Raw genomic sequence first — 15,020 nt, forward strand, 5'->3', positions numbered from 1 at the left:
CTTCGCCTTCTGTGCTGACCGTTGTCATAGCATTTAACATGCAATATTTAACTGATTTACATGTCTTTCTTTAGCTGGATGTAAGATCCCTGAGGGCAACAGCCATGTGCTGTTCATGTTCCTAGCCAAAGCACAGTGTCTGGCACATAGTGGGTCTTCAGGAAACGTGGAACAGAATAGTTGACATCCATGCCTTCAGTAACTTATTACTACCGCTCCTCAAGTAGCATCATATTTAGAAAGGCCAAGGAAAGGCAGGAAAAGTTCACCCTCTCTTTAGTGCTCAAGCCTGAACGCAGGTGTACCCCACCTTGAGCTGACCCAAGAGGGTCACAGCGCAGAAGAACCTTCCCCTGACGGGGGGCTGAGGATGCGTGAATTTAGATAGTAACAGTCATAGGCATTTTTTCCATTCCAGGCATTATCTTAAACACCTCGTGTGCTTGGACTCATTTCAATTCTCACAAGAGTTGTGGAGGGTGGGTGTTCTTACCCCACAAGCCAGACACAGGGCTGTCGAGTGAGCTGCCCACAGCTGGTGCAAATCACAGCTGGATTCACCCGACTGCAGAATGCATGTGTATCCTGCTGCCCTGCATTTCCTCCCAGCCCCAGTTCTGGGGACTGTGGATGGCTGGAACGGTACTGTGACTCACAGGGCCCTAAACTAGAAGAGAAGGAAGTGGTGCCATCAGCTGGTGCTGTAAGAGCCCTGAGGTGCTTATAAACGATCCTCCCTGGACCGGCCCCACCCTCCTCCCACAGGCCGGGCAGCAAGGGTGGGGCTGGGGCTGGCATCCAAAACAGTCCCCAACTGCCTCCCCAGTCACCGTCCTCCACACCCCGGGGCTGCTCTGCCGGCAGGCGTCCCTCCCCTTTGGCCTCCTCCTTCCTCCCACGTCTTGTCCTAAGGCGGGAGTTCTCGTGATTCCACTGCCGAAGGCCCCCCTGGATAACCCTGTTTTAAATAGAGCCCTCCAGTGAAGTGAGAGGGAGCATCCTTGGCTGGGGTTGACCGGCAACCCCAAACACCCCTCAGGCTGGCCTGATCCTATTTCCCAGCTTTTCAGCTAGGACCACAGGGTACTTCACGGTGCTTGGCTGTAGGAGTGAGGCATGATTCCCTTTGGGAAAGTCATGGGGCAGCACCGTGAAGCGGTCTTCAGACTCCGTCCAGCCTGAGCAGGAGTCCCTGTCAGGTCACAGACCACACGACCTCACGCAAGCTGCTGAACCTTTCTGGGCCACCCTTTCCTCATCTCCAAAATGAAGACAGTGCCTCCGCTCAGGTGGTTGAGAGGCCGAATGCAGTGGGGCATGGGAAACAGCAGAGCCTGGTGCGGAGCAGTTGCTGGCGTGGAGCCACTGTAGCAGCAGCCAACAGTGCTGTCCAGCGGGGAGACGTGGACAGAAGTGGCTGGACGGAGAGAGGCTCGTGGTCCTTGCGCTGCTCAGTTGCTCAGCACACAGGGGACTCTGAACAATGTAGCTAATTTCTCTACCATTTCTCCATGTTAAAAAACAAGCCCTGCTTCTCTCCTTGATTAAATAGGATTTGCTCTTCCCCCTGAATGCCTATTTTATGCCAATCATTGTGTCCCACTCTGGGTGTAGGGAGCTATCTAAAGATATCCAAGATGTACTTCCTGGCTTCAAGGAGCTTTCCATCTAAGTGTTCTTTTTTAAAGGAAGGCATTTGGACCATGCAAATAAGGGGTTAACAGTTGCTCTTTCTGCCTTTATGCAGTTGCTACTTAACAGCAGTAAATTCTCATCTGAACTGCAATTGACCTGTGCACACAATCATGTTATTCATATTCTTATAAACAGTGGGTACAGTATGTATAATTTCCTAGATTTCTGGGAGGGGATGTATCATAACTATGGAGACATAGTCCCATTTGTTTCTGGTTAGCTTCAAAGCAAAAACTAATTTTTTCCTTTTATGTGTCAGTAACTTGAGTGAAATTTGTCACTTGTTTTTATGAAAAATTCTTTGCCATTGCCTTCATTGCTTGAAATTAAAAAAAACACCCACAACAACTCACACTTTCTACATGGTACAAGGGACTTGAAATGCAATGACAGAATGGTGGTGTCATTTCTAGTCATGGAAACTAACAAGAGTCCCACAGAATGGCCTGAAACCCGTCCATCTAACAAGAATCTATTTTCAAGTGCCTACTATGGGAGCAAGACCACTGGTGACATCTTGTTCCAATTTAAGTAAGGTTGAGCTGTGGGCCAGCTCTTTCAAATCATAACCAGCACAGAAATTACCTCCTACCAAAAAACCACAAGGGTTAGACTCTGTAAGAATGAGTCTCGGAAAAGTTGGAACTCTCAGATCCAAGCATATTTCTGAAGCAATCCAGTCAAGAACAGCGTTTTCATTTTCTTTAGTTGGGGGGTTTCTTGTTTGTCCTGGGAAGAAGTATAAGGGTGCCTGGAGATGATGAAGAGAAGCTTTATTTTGTCTTAAAAAGAACTGACAACTCTTTCACCACTTCACTCTGAGCCAGAGCTATTTAGAAAATGCTCAACCTATTTTTATCTTTCTATATACATATTTAATAGAGATACCATGTCATTAGTAAATTACCAAAAAACATGAGCTGACACACTCTCTCAGACACAACTCAGAGTAAACAGAATATCTCTCTAGGAGCACAGTGCCCAGGGGACTGCCTTCTCTGGGCTGCATTTCCCATCCCTGGGCATGCCTCAGTTCACCCAAAGGGCCATGAAGATCGTGACACTTTAGGGAGGTTCCCTGTCTATGTCCCAAACCCCAAAATTTATTATATACACTGTGGCTTTGGACTCTCAGTTTACTTAACCTCTTTAAGTTCAAGTGGCCAATGAGCAAGGAAAGAAATAGGAGTGGTCCTGAGATGATTCAGATATGCCAGGTACACCCGAGAGGAGTGGGGAGCCGTCAGTTCACAGTTAGTATCCAGGAGCATAATGCATGTGTCACTGTGGAAGATGACATAAGGGACTGAGGAGGGAGGGAGGGACCCGAGGGCAGTGGTCAGTTGGGGCCACCGGGACATTTCCTGTAATGGAGATAGAGAGTATTGGTTGGAGAGACCCCCTGGCTCTACAGCCCATCTGAGATGCTCTCTCGTGTTATGCCCTGAATTGTGTCCCCCTGCCCCATCAAAAAAATTCATATGTTGAGGTTCTAACCCCCAGCGCTTCAGAGTAAGACTGTATTTGTAGATAGGACCTTTAAAGAGGTAATTAAGTTAACATGAGGCCATTAGGGTCGCCCCTAATCTCATCTGACAGTGTCCTTATGAAAAGAGATCAGGACACAGACACAGTCCATGTGAAGACACAGGGAGAAGACAGCCATCTAGAAGCCAAGGACGGAGGCCAGGGACAGATTCTCTCATGACCTCAGAGGAACTAACCCTGGGACCCCTTGACCTCAGACTTCCAGCCTCCAGAACTGTGAGAAAATACATTTCTGTGGCTTAAGATGCCCAGTCTGCTATTTTGTTCCAGAAAGAATGGCAGCCCTAGCAAACTAATTCAACTAGTTACTAGGATTTGTGAAATCAAATTATTCTGGAATTGCTGCCAGACTTCATATATTTTTCAAAGTTTTCTCAAGTTAAGCAAAGTGAGAAAAGCCTGTCTTTGGGATTTTTAAATTAGGGAATGTGATAGCATTTACAAAAATTTTACAACCACAGTCCCTAATCTATTCCTATTTTCCTCACTCCTCTCATTGTCCAGCACTGGGCCTCTACCTCCTCTCTCCGTGGGCCTTGATAATCCTCGGTCATATAAGAAGGGCCCAGGAGGATGACCCTAGGCCCATGAGGCTGCCAGCTCCTTTCCTGTGAATCTCTTGTCTCTGCCCTCCTCCATGTCATCCTCAGACTGATATCAAGATGGCTATAGCAAGCACAGACATCCCTTGCAGACAAGACAGGAGCTATGAATCTTTCTTGCAGAAGTCACCCTGAGGACATCTTCTCAAGTCATGGGCCAGAATTGGGATACATGCCCCCCTTACACCAGTCACCCACAAGAGGAGTGTGACTGCCATGATCACATCAATCATGTCTGGGTTCCTACCATCTGAGTGTGTCCAGAGAGGAGAAGGGATCAGCTCCCACCACCACCACCGAGACCCAGGGAAATGCTCTGCCAGCTCACGACACAGCAGTGCAGGCCAAACAAGATGGTTCCTGCCCTTCTCTCCTCCTCAGTTGATTCCCTCAGGGGTTGAAGCTTCAACCAGTATTATTTTTAAGACATACAGCTTTCTAGTAATTTAGAGGACAGTCTGAAGAAATTGAAACTGAAATGGGAATTTGAAGCTGGATCAACTGTTGCCCAGCTGCAAGTGAGGACCTTATCATGGGTCCTCGATGCAGCACAGGGTGCTCCAGGAGCAAGGAAACTGCTAAATTATTGAGACTTTAGCCAGAAGGGAACTTGGATGCCATACCAGTGAAACGGAACACATAGCTGGTGCGATGTATCAGGTATATACCCAAGCCTGTGCATGTGCATTTTAAATAGATGATTTTTCTGGCAAAAATAAATTGCAAAACCAACCCCAGAAGAGGTGGGGAGAAGTGAAAGTCTAATTATCATAGAAGGAATTAAGACATTAGTCAAAGAGCTAACCACGCTCACCACGTATGTGTGTGCGCATGCACACACACACACACACACACACACACACCCAAGAAGACTCAGATGGCCTCAGAGAGGCCTAACCCTATAAGGACTAAATAACCCCAAATCTATTTAAACTCTTCTATAGCATGGACCAATAATAAAACATCCCAACTCATTTTTATGAAGCTTCCATGCCTTCATACAAAAACCTGTCAAAGATAATAATAGAAGGAAACTCCAAATCAATCACTCTAAGGAATACCAAAGAAAAGATCAATATTGGGAAATGTATTAATAGAACTCATACATGATATGATAACATATCACTTTAACCCATAAGCAGATTAACTGAAAAGTATTACAAACAATAAGAAAATGCAGAATAATGTAGCTAAATACATATTCAGAGCAATCAGCCAGAAAACAATGAAAAAATTACATTTATAATTAATAGTAACATGAAATACATAAGAAACCATTGCCTAATCCAAGTTAACAAAGACTTATTCTTTTGTTTTCTTCTAGGAGATTTACAGTGTTAAATCTGAACCAGAAATATAAAAAAACTATATAAAAAATTTTTGTAAAGTAAGATTTGAATAGATGATAAAATATATGCTGTTTTTATATGAGAAGCCTTAATTTTATTAAACATCAATTCTCCCCAAATTAATCTATAAATGTACTATGATGTCAACAAAAATACTAATCAGATCTAAAATAAAAACTGGAAAATTGAATTTCTGTATCATCCTTAATTGGTTGTATTCTTTTTCATGTGCTGCTGGGTTCCCTTTGCCAGTATTTTAGAATTTTTGTATTGGCATTATTTGAGAAATATGGAGGAAATCGGAACTACTAGGACATTGGAATGCATAGCTATTGCTAAACTCAGCTGGACTCTGGGGGGATAAAATGAAAAGCTGAGAATGATTAAAATTGGCAGCAAAAAGCTAAGAGTGACCAAAATAATTAAATGGGGAAAGAACAGTCTTTTCAACAATTGGTGCTGAGACAACTGGAAATCTACATGCAGAAGAATGAAGTTGAAATCCTATCCAATATCATACACACAAACTAACTCAAAATCGATCATAGGCCTAAAATTATAAAACTCTTAGATGAAAACAAAATATATTTTTGTGAACTTGATCTGGTCAATAGTATCTTAGAAAAGACACCAAAATTAAAAATGACAAAAAAAAATACATATGCTGCATCAAAATTAAGAAAATGAAAAGACAACCCACAAAATGGAAAATACTTGCAAGTCATGTATCTGTTAAGGGACTTGTATCTAGAATACATAAAGAACTTTTACAAGTCAATAATAAAAAGACAACCAAATTTAAAAATAGGCAAAGGATTAAGTAGACATTTATCCAAAGATATACAAATAGCCAGTAAGCACATGAATATATGCACAACATCATTAGTAGGAAAATGTAAATCAAAACCACAATGAAATACCACTTAGGAGGATGGCCATAATTAAAAAGACAAATAATAACAAGTGCTGGCAAGGATGCAGAAAGACTGGAGCCCTCATTATGCTAGTGAGAATGTAAAATAGGTCAGTGGCTTTGGAAAACAATTTGGAAGTTCCCTTAAATTCTAAATATAGAGCTATCATATGATCTAGCAATCCCACTCTTTGGTATATACCTAAGAGAAATGAAAACATATGTCCTCACAAAAACTTGCACATGAATGTTCATAACAGCATTATTCATTTATAACCCAAAAGCGGTAACAAATGTCCATCAACTGATGAAGAGATAAACATGATGGGGTATAGCTATACGATGCAATATTATTTGGCAGTAAAAAGGAATGAAGTTTTGACATGTGCAACATGGATGAATCTTGAAAGCATTATGCTAAATTAAAGAAGCCAGTCACAAAGGACATGCTGCATGACTCCATTTATATAAAATGTCCAGAATAGGCAAACGTACCAAGTGGAAAGCAGATTCATGGTTGCCAGAGGTTATGGGTAAGGGAAAATGGGGAGTGAGTACTAATGGGTATGAGGTTTCCTTTAAAGGGGATGAAAATTTTAGGTTGTAGTGATGGTTGCACAACCCTGTGAATAAACTAAAAAGTTTTAAATTGTACACTTTAAATAAGTGGATTATATGGTATGTGAATTATATCACAATAAAGCTGTTAAAAGAAAAAAAGATTTTAAACCCAAATGTCAAAACCAGAGGGCCTCTTTGGTAGATTATAGAGATCCTCACTCATCTCCTGCAGTGCTAGGTCAGAGAAGGCTGAGGTTAGACTCAAGATTTTAAATCTAAGAATAGGCTTTAAGTCCTAAGAGTAGTTCAGCTCAAAAGAAGGTTAAATCAACCAAGGCAGGTAGTCTCATCAGAGCCCTTTTTGAGAAACAACAGGACTCTGACACATAGGATAAGGACATCTGGATTGACGCATCCAAAAATTTTAAATTCCCAGATTTCCCTAAACCCTCCAGGCCCGCTGAAGTGGCCCACTTCTCCCTACTAAGGGCTCGCACTCCTCCCTTGCTAAAGGAGGAGAGGTAGGAGGCCTAACAATGCAAAGGCCTCTTCCCACAGGATAACATGCCTCCCACCCCACTCAGAATCTGCCCTGCCAATAACCAGGTTAAGTCACTTGGTCACATGGCTAGGGGTGTGCTGGTCCTGCCAAAGCAGGAGAGGCAGCACCCGACATTCACGTATCAGGAGCTGGGAGAGCACACGGAACACTGCTTCTAAAGGAGCTGCACCAAGGTGGCCAGAATGAAACACTGGTTGAGGGAGGGCTTATTGGTTCTGGAGAACCCTCCCAGGATATAGGATTCAACACCCTGGCAAGGCCCCAGGAGATGGTGCAAACACATCCTGTGAATGCAGGAAAACAATGGCCCACTCTAAGTGAGGCAGAATGCTGGCATGGACAGTGTCACAAGGAGGTGCCCTGTGTCCCAAGATCCTAAGGAATGCACTGGATAGAGGGGCTCCAGCTTTACTCAGGGGTCAGTGGTGGCTCTGCAGGAGACAGTGTCGCAGAGCTGGGCTCACCCACAAGAAAGGGCAGAGTAAATCCCCCCAAACCACAGAGGCCATGTGGCACTGTCAGGAGCCAGGTGGAGGCAGTTATCAACATGAGGGTCCAGGTTAGGGGGCAGCCAGGAGCCTGACACACAGGGAGTCAGGGAAATAGTTACTAGAGCACAGGGTCCCTGGGGCAAAACAGATGGGCAGCTGATAAGGACAGCGTGCCATCTGGGCACTCAACAACTCAGGGGTGGGTGAGATGGAGGCTGAGAGCAGCTGCCCCAGCAAAACAGTCATCACCACTTTCTGTTTATTGACCTGAGGCAATTTTAGACCCAGAACCCATAGATTACAGGGGAGTCCTGGGCCCCAGGAAGAAGAACCCTGAAATATCACAGGACATGTATGTAGTAATGAGTCTCCCAGCTCTTCCCTAGAAGGACCTGTAGCTATTAACTCAGGTAGCTGGACACTAGAGAAAGGGAAATGCTCAAGCATTTCAAGACTACTGATTACAGGGCCCAGGGTGACACTGATACCTGATGACCCAAAGCGGCATCATGCCTTATACCCTCTTACAGCAGGACACATGTGGAAGCCGGGAGTCCAGGCCCAGGCGCAGCTCACTGTAGGTCCACTGGCTGCACAGACCCTGATGTATCATTGCAGCAGATGTATTTGGTAGTGTCATCCATCAGTTCTTCATTTTGGGGTAAGAGCTCTTCTTGTAGGGAAGGCAAAGTAGAAGCCTCTGAAACTACCCCTCCACAGCCAACAAAATTGTATCCCAGGGAGAATGGCTGAGATTATTGCCAGTCTCATAGATCTAAAGGGTGAGAGGGTAATGATCCCCATCATATCTCCATTCCGGCCCCTGCAAATACAAGACAGACACAGAGGTGACTGAGGATAACTAACTGCAAACCCAACTAAGGAGCCACCAGGCTGCAGCCACTGTACCTGAGGTGCTATGTTTCCCAGTGCAGAGGAGCACAGCCTCAGGCACATGGTATGTGGTCACTGATACGGCAAATGCGTTCTCTTCTATTCCTATCAAAACAGCTCAGAAACAGACATTCACTTGGAAGAAACGACCACGTTACATTGACGGCTTTGGTGCAAGGCTCGGTTTACTCTCCCACATTCTGTCACAGTGTACTCTGAAGAAACCAGGACCAGACAAACATCCTGCAGGACATCACACGGGCCCTCTGTATCAGTAACATCATGTTAACCAAACTGGATGAGCAAGTACACTGCAGGCCCTGATAAGACGTGCATTCCAGAGGATGGCAATTAACCAGAGGATGGCCTATTTTACATCTGTAAAACTGTTAAATACCCTATGGTCTGGAACAAACCAGGACACCTTCTCCAAACTAAAGGAGAAATTATTGCACCTTGCATTTCTCATCATGAGGAAAGAATGTCAATGCCCGGCAGGCCTCTTCAGGTTCTGCAGGCAGCGTGTTCTACACCTGGGAACACTGCTCTGCCCCACATCCTAGTGGTCTGCACAGCTGCCTGCTATGAGCAAATTCCAGAGCAGAAAATGGTGCTGTGGTACTCTAGACAACCCAGCAGACCCTCGGATATTAGAGTTAGTGTGTGGTGGTGCAGGGGGTGCTGCAAAATAGGGTTCTAACAAAAATTACACCACCCCAAAGGTTCTAGAGTAGAGATCGGTCAGCAAACTTTTTCTATGAAGAACCAGATGGTAAATATCTTAGGCTTAATGGGCCATGCAGTCTCTTGCAGCTACTCAACTCTGCCAGTACAATGTGGAACAGTCATAGACAGTAATACATGAATAAGCATGGTTATATATCAATAAGCCTTCATTTACAAACACTGTAAGTTGAATTTTATACAGTTTTCACAAGTTTTGAAACATTAGTCATTTTTTTGCTTTTCTTCACCCATTTAAATCATTCTTAGATCAAAAACAGGCAGTGGAAGATGTGGTACATATACACAATGGAATATTATTCAGCCATAAGAAGAAAACAAATCCTACCATTTGCAACAACATGGATGGAGCTAGAGGGTATTATGCTCAGTGAAATAAGCCAGGCAGAGAAAGACAAGTACCAAATGATTACACTCATATGTGAAGTATAAGAACAAAGAAAAACTGAAGGAACAAAACAGCAGCAGAATCACAGAACCCATGAATGGACTAACAGTTACCAAAGGGAAAGGGACTGGGGAGGATGGGTGGGAAAGGAGGGATAAAGGTGGGGGAAAAAAGGGGGGCATTACAATTAGCATGTATAATGTGGGGAGAGTATGGGGTGGGCTCTACAACAGAGAGAAGACAAGTAGTGATTTTACAGCATCTTACTACGCTGATGGACAGTGACTGCAAAGGGGTATGTGGGGGGGACTTGGTGAAGGGGGGAGCCTAGTAAACATAATGTTCTTCATGTAATTGTAGATTAATAATACCAAAAAAAAAAAAACAGGCAGTGGGCTGGTGTTTGGCCCCATAGTTTGCCAACCCTGCTCTAGAGCAAGACCATGGTATCCACAACTGATCACAATATACTTTCCAAAAAAAAAAAAATATATATATATATATATATATACACACACATATGTATGTATGTATATGTCTTCTGGAATTCTACAAGGTCCTAATAAAGACAGAACCCTTGATCTTGCAGCCACAAATGTTTATCATGATCTGGGTTCTGTCAGACACACCAAGTTATAAGGTCAGGCAGTCCCAGCAACAATCCACCATAAAATGGAAGAGGTCTGCCCAAGAGGGAGAATGAGCAGTGCAGAAGGGCACAAGCAAGCTGAATGAGCAGGTAGCTGAGATCCCCAAGTCTCCCATCACTATTGTACTAGCCTCTCACCCTCACTCATATCTATGGCTCTAACAGTGCTTCCTTATGACCAGTGGACAGAAGAGCAAAAGGGCTTGAGCTTGGTCATGGAGAAGTCAACTCAGAATGTGGGTTCAAGCCAAAAACTGGTGACAGCTGGACCTCAGCCCACTCAAGGTGGCCTCAAAGAGAGCAGCAGGAAGAAAGCTCCCAGTAGCAGAGTCTTTGGATGTGCACCTGGTCATCTACTTTGTTTTGAAAGAGAAGTGGCCTAAGATTAGAATATACTTGGGCTCATGAGTAGTAGTGGCAAATGGTTTGCCAACTGCCTAAATGGAGAAAGAGTGGAAAATTAGAAACAAGGAGATCTGGGAAAGAAGTATGTGGATGGACATATGGGAATGAGCAGAAATGTAAAGATTTTTATATCACATGTTCATGTCCACCAGAGAGCATCAACCACAGAAGAGGCACCAAACAACTGCATTGAAAATGGTCCAGCCAGTTGACATCAACCAGCCTCTATAATCAGCCACCCAGTGTTGGCAAAAAGGGGCACAGTAGCACAGAACCCAAAGTGCAGTGATGGAGCTGAGCATGCACAGGCTTCCACATCCCAAGGGGGTTCAAGCTACTGCCACTGCTGGATGCCAAACCTTCTAGCAGTAGAGACCAGCCTTGGTCGGGTGTCCCTAGAGACCAACAAGCCACTTGATGGTAAACTAACATTGGATCCCTTCTACCAAAGAAGGGACAGTGATTCATTTTGACAGGGATAGATACATATTATGGATATGGATTGTCTTTTCTGCTTCAGCCTTCAGCCAACACCACTCTCCAAGAGCTTAGAGATGGACAGCTCTACCAACACAGAAGTCCATGCAACATCACATCCAGAAAGGAGATCCACTTTCTAGCGAAGGAGGTGAGAATGAGCATGTGGCCTTGGGATCCACTGGCCATATTACAAACTGCCCAACCTAGAAGTTACTAGGCTGAAAGAGTAATGGAAGGCAAAACTGAAGTGCCAACTTGGACATAATATCTTGTGAGGATGCATCCTCTGGGATGCAGTGCACACTTTAAGTAAATGACCTTCACATGGCACTGGGCTCTCATTTGGAAGACTGCATGGGTCTAGGATCCAAATGGCAGAAGCAGGAGTGGCCCTACTTACCATCACTCCCAGTAACCCCTTGGAGAATTTGTTCTTCCTATCCCTGCTCCTCTGGGCCCTACAAGTTTACAGGATTCCAAAGAGGAGCCCTTCTGCCAGGGAAGACAGCTGTACTGCCAACTGGGCACTTCAAACTCTTGCCAAAAGACCAACAGACATAATGAGGAATCAACAGGAATGAAGAGCAATCACCAGCTTGGCAGGGGAAACTGATCCTGACTGCTGAGAGGAGGTTTGGCCACTGTTCTATGAAAGGATCAGGAAGTAATATATTTGCCATGTCAGTATCTTTGTCCACCTCTATCTTATTTGACAGTAAATGGGCAAGTGCAGCAGCCACAACCTAAGGAAGGCGTGGTGACCAAAAGCTTGGATCCTCAGGGTGAGGGTCTGGGTCATGGCCCCAACTAAGCCACTGAGACCAGCAAAGGTGCTCACTGAGGTAAAGGCATCTAGAATGAACAGTAGGGGAGCATGGTGATCAACATCACACCAGCTTCAATGGCAAGAGCTGTAGTGTATCCCAGTAACTTCCCTCTTTTAAGTTTCCCTGGAAAAAAGAACCATCAAGATCCTGGAGGAACTGATGTTAGACCTTATACAAGGCAGTGGATTCAAGAAGCATAGGGGTGACTTTTATTCAACATAGTATGGGAAGTCCTAGCCACAGCAATCAGACAACACAAAGAAATAAAAGGCATCCAGACTGGCAAGGAACAAGTTAAACTGTCACTGTTTGCAGATGACATGATATTGTACATTAAAAACCCTAAAGAATCCACTCCAAAACTACTAGAACTAATATCAGAATTCAGCAAAGTTGCAGGATACAAAATTAATGCACAGAAATCTGTTGCATTCCTATATACTAACGAAGAACTAGCAGAAAGAGAAATCAGGAAAACAATTCCATTCACAATTGCATCTAAAAGAATAAAACACCTAGAAATAAATCTAACCATGGAAGTGAAAGACCTATACCCTGAAAACTACAAGACACTCTTGATATAAATTAAAGAAGATACCAATAAATGGAAATACATTCGATGCTCATGGGTAGGAAGAATTAATATTGTCAAAATAGCCATCATACCTAAAACAATCTACAGATTCAATGCAATCCCTACCAAAATACCAATACATTCTTCAACAAACTAGAATAAACAGTTCTAAAATTCATATGGAACCACAAAAGACCCTGAATGGCCAAAACAATCCTTACAAGGAAGAAAAAAGCAGGGGTGAGGATTATGCTACCCAACTTCAAGCTCTACTACAAAGCACAATAATCAAGACAATTTAGTACTGGCATAAGAACAGACCCATAGATCAATGGAATAGACTAGAGAGTCCAGATATAAACCTACACATATATGGCCAATTCATATATGGTAGAGGAGCCATGGATATACAATGCAGAAATGACACCCTCTTCAACAACTAGTGTTAGCAAAACTGGACAGCTACATGTAAGAGAATAAAACTGGATTACTGTGTAACTCCATATACAAAAGTAAACTCGAAATGGATCAAAGACCTGAATGTAAGTCATGAAACCATAAAACTCACAGAAGACAACATAGGCAAAACTCTCTTGAATATAAACATGAGCAATTTTATCATGAACATATCTCCTTGGGCAAGGGAAACAAAAGCAAAAATGAACAAGTGGGACTATATCAAACTAAAGAGTTTCTGTAGAGCAAAGGACACCATCAGTAGAACAAAAAGGCAGCCTACAGTATGGAAGAGTATATTCGTAAGTGACATATCCGATAAGGGGTTAACATCCAAAATATATAAAGAGCTCACGCAGCTCAACACCCAAAAAAAAAAATAACCTGATTAAAAAATGGGCAGAGGATCTGAACAGACACTTCTCCAAAGAAGAAATTCAGATGACCAACAGATACATGAAAAGATGCTCCACAACACCAATCACCAGGGAAATGTAATTTAAAACCACCGTGAGATATCACCTCACACCAGTTAGGATGGCTAACATTGAAAAGACAATTAACAACAAATGCTGGTGAGGATGTGGAGAAAGGGAACCCTCCTACACTGCTGGTGGGAATGTAAATTAGTTCAACCATTGTGGAAAGCAATATGGAGGTTCCTCAAAAAATTAAAAGTAGAAAAACCATTTAACCCAGGAATTACACTTCTAGGAATTTATCCAAAGGAAACAAGTTCTCAGACTCAAAAAGACATATGCACCTCTATGTTTATTGTAGCACTATTTACAATGGCCAAAAAATGGAGGCAACCTAAGTGTCCATCAGTAGATGAATGGATAAAGAAGAGGTGGTACATATACACAATGGAATACTATTCAGCAATGCGAAGAAAACAAATCCTACCATTTGCAACAGTATGGATGGAGCTAGAGAGTATTATGCTCAGTGAAATAAGCCAGGTGGAGAAAGAGAAGTATCAAATGATTTCACTCATCTGTGGAGTATTAACAACAAAGCAAAAACTGAAAGAACAAAACAGCCGCAGACTCACAGAACCTAAGAATGGACTAGCAGTTACCAAAGGGAAAGGGACTGGGGAGGGTGGGTGGGAAGGGAAGGAGAAGGGGATTAAGGGGTATTATGACTAGCACACATAATATGGGGGGGCACAGGAAAGGCAGTATAGCACAGAGAAGTCAAATAGTGACTCTATAGCATCTTACTATGCTGATGGACAGTGACTATAATGGGGTATGTGGTGGGGACTTGATAATAGGGGGAAATGTAGTAACCACAATGTTGCTCATATGAAAGCTTCATAAATTGTGTATCAATGATACCTTAATAATAATAGGAAAAATAAGCAGCAGCACAGGGGTGGACTGCGGTGGACACTGCGATGTGCTGCCCAGATCCCCCCCAGCCCCTACAGGGACTACCTTGGCCAAAGAGAGGTGCCTTGCTCAAGACCACACTCACTTCCAGAGACGTTGGAATCTAATGCCTAATTGTGGGTGTGTAAAGGCCTGGCACCCTCACCCCAACCTGGGGCAACTCTGAAGGCTCATCTCAGCTACAGAGCAACCTGTATGACCGCCTGAGGCTTCAGTGAGACTCCATCGCAGTTCAGCTCCTTCTGCCCGAACCTGATTCCTTCCCTTCCAGAACACTGATCCCAAGAGCACCCTAATAAACCGCCTGCACTCCCGGCTCCTTCTCAGAGTCCGTGTCACAGGGCACCCAGCCTGGGATAAGACAGACCTGGCTTTCATTTTCTCATACACGTAACACCAATGAAATATTCATTATTTCCCCCACATGATCTCTCTCAAGAAACTACAGAAAAGCGTGTTCCACCAAATCACGGAAGCAAATCAGG

Source organism: Manis pentadactyla, chromosome 16, assembly GCF_030020395.1.
Source record: "Manis pentadactyla isolate mManPen7 chromosome 16, mManPen7.hap1, whole genome shotgun sequence".
NCBI lineage: Eukaryota > Metazoa > Chordata > Mammalia > Pholidota > Manidae > Manis > Manis pentadactyla.